The sequence below is a fragment of the Lutra lutra genome, chromosome 6 (assembly GCF_902655055.1).
Source record: "Lutra lutra chromosome 6, mLutLut1.2, whole genome shotgun sequence".
In the NCBI taxonomy this organism is placed as follows: domain Eukaryota; kingdom Metazoa; phylum Chordata; class Mammalia; order Carnivora; family Mustelidae; genus Lutra; species Lutra lutra.
Genome location: NC_062283.1, coordinates 39,132,077 through 39,134,960, shown reverse-complemented (window position 1 = coordinate 39,134,960; position 2,884 = coordinate 39,132,077). Strand labels below are relative to the sequence as shown.

The 2,884-nt window shown below is 35.5% G+C and overlaps 1 pseudogene; it reads right to left on the bottom strand.

Moving 5' to 3' along the window:
- Window positions 1–1,660: 1,660 nt before the first annotated feature.
- LOC125101584 (60S ribosomal protein L12-like) lies at window positions 1,661–2,264 on the bottom strand (annotated as a pseudogene).
- Between the last annotated feature and the right edge of the window lie 620 nt (window positions 2,265–2,884).

The window sequence follows — 2,884 nt, the reverse complement described above, 5'->3', positions numbered from 1 at the left end:
CTTTTAATAGGTGAGCTTTATCTATCATGTTCACTTTGATATTTTATGCATTTGGGCTTATTTCTACTGCCTTCTTTTGTACTTTTTGCTTACCATTCATTGTCTTTGTTTTTGTTTTTCTGTTATCCTACCTTCTGTTGAAATGATAGAGGATTCTAAATTCTTCTTTTTCTTTCTTTCTTCACCCCTCTTTGTCTTCTTATTTCTCCTCCAAATTTTTCTATTTTTCCTCTTTTTGATTTATCCGGTTTGGAAGATATCAAGACTGTCCCTATATTGGCTACCTAGTGTTTGCCTTTTAAAATTTTATGTAGAGAAAACATACAGAAATAAGCATATTATAAGTATATATCTCGGTGAATTTTCACAAAGTAAATACATCTGTGTAATAATCCAGATCAAGAAGTAGAACATTACCAGCATCCCATAAAACCTATAATGTCCCATCCCAGTTTCTCCCCTTCCCTTTCTAAGGTTAATCATTACTTTGTCTTTCTTACCATAGATTTATCTGTTTTGAACCTTATGTAAATGGAAAAATATAATATAGCCTCATTGTGTGTGATTGCTACTGTTCAGTGCTATCTCGCTAGACCCATCTATGCGGTTGGATGTAGTGGTGACTCATTCACTTTAGTATATACTATCCCATTGTATGACTACACAATTTATCATCCATTTTACCCTTGCTGGCCATTTCAATTGTTTCTAGCATTTGGCAATGATGATTAATGCAATTTTGAATATTCTTGTTCCTGCCTTTTATTCATTGTTATGGTGGGTACACATGTAGGAGTGAAATCTTAGGATCGCTGAGTTACAGGCTATGCATGCATTCAGCTTTAGTAGTTACTGTCAAACAGTTTTCTGAAGTGGTTGTACCAATTTACATTTCTATGTATACTGCGTGAAAGCTCTAATTGTTTCATAGCTTCACCAATATGTAGTATCACTAGTTTCTTTAGATTTTACCTATTCTCACAAGAGTGTATAGTTACACAATTTTCAGTTCCCTGATGAATAATGATGAGTACTTCATATGCTTATCATCATTTATTATCTTTCATGAGTTACTTGTTCAATGTTCAAGTTTTTGCTAATTTTTTAATGGGCTTTCTATTTTTATAATGTTTCACAGGAACATTTTATATATTTTAGATAGTAATCTTTCTTTCTTTTTTTTTTTTAAGATTTTATTTATTTATTTGACAGAGAGAGATCACAAGTAGAGAGAGGCAGGCAGAGAGAGAGGCAGAGAGGCAGGCAGAGAGAGAGGCAGAGAGAGAGAGGGAAGCAGGCTCCCTGCCGAGCAGAGAGCCTAATGCAGGACTCGATCCCAGGACCCTGAGATCATGACCTGAGCCGAAGGCAGCGGCTTAACCCACTGAGCCACCCAGGCGCCCTAGATAGTAATCTTTCATCAGATAAAATATTGAAAGTATTTTCTCCAGTTTGTAGTTTTCTTGTTTACTTTTTCACTGGCATCTTTAGCTAAACAGAGGTTCCTGATTTTGTCTCATTTACCAACACTTTTTTAAAACAAGTTTTTGCCTGTCCTTAAAGTCATGAAGAAATTCTGTTTTCTATGTGATGTAGTTTTTTGCTTTTGTTGTTGTCATTGTCAAATGATCCTTTATTGAACTATTTTCCTTTGTAGTTCTTAACTAATGGGGCATTCTACCATACCACCATTGATGTTATCTATGATGTCCTGATCATGGCAGCTATCAACACTGCAGCCCACAGATTCGGCAGTCCCCAGGATATCAGATGGTAATGGTTCCAGAGAGTTCTCTTGCTAAAGATTGGTTCTGCATCTATTGACAATTTTGTAAAATGTGATGTTTCCACTGTATTTAATGTTTTTCTGCTTCTTTCTGCCTCTTGGTGGTTCCATGAAGGCTTTGATAATCAGAGCAGAAGCAGAAGGTACCATTTCAATCTGGGCCAGTCCATTCTGAATGGTCAGTTTCACCGTAATCCTCAAACCCTTCAATCACCAGTTGCCTTGGTGAAGTCATCACCAAGCTTTTATGGAGAGAGACCCAGGGGGCAATTTTTGGGGCCAGAACAGACATCACACTGCCTTCTCCACAGGTACATAACAGATACACAAATGTGATCTCATTTGGGTTGAACTTCGGTGGTATGGTAAAGGTGGCTGGTGTTGGATGAACCTGGAATCTGGACAACCAAAGAAAGTTGCACCTGTGTTTCCTTTGAGCTGAAAGCCAAAAGTCTACATGATATTTTGTTATTACCATTCACATAGACGTACGCCTCTGACCTGCCCCAGAATTGATTTTTGTATCTTATGTGAAGTAGGATATGAAGAATATTTTTCCATATGGATAACCAATTGACCCAGTTTCATTATTTTTTTAAATTTCTTTTATCATTTTTTATGCTTTATAAGAAAACAAGTGATCTCACATGATTCTAGTCTCTTCATTTGTCTATTTGTTTACTCTAGTTCTAATACCAAACTATCTTAACTACTAAAGCTTTGCAATACCTCTCGGTAACTCTTAGGGAAAAGTCCTCCAATTTTTTTATTCTTCAAAATTGATGTGTCTAGTCTTAGTCTTTTACATTTTTATATATAGATAAATTAGATCAATTTGCTAATTTCTACAAAAATACTTTAGAGTTCTTAACAGATAAGTTATAAATTAAGTGTAAGTAAAATTAATCAATTATACTGAAAGTATAATATAGGCAGTAAGCTCCTTGAGATCAGCCTTGGAAATGAGTTATTGGATCTGAGTCCAAAACCAAAGCCAACAAAACCAAAAATAAACAAGTGGGACTTATAGCAAACTAAAAAGCTTCTGCACAGCAAAGGAAATCATTAGCAAAATGAAAAAGCAACCTACTGAATGAG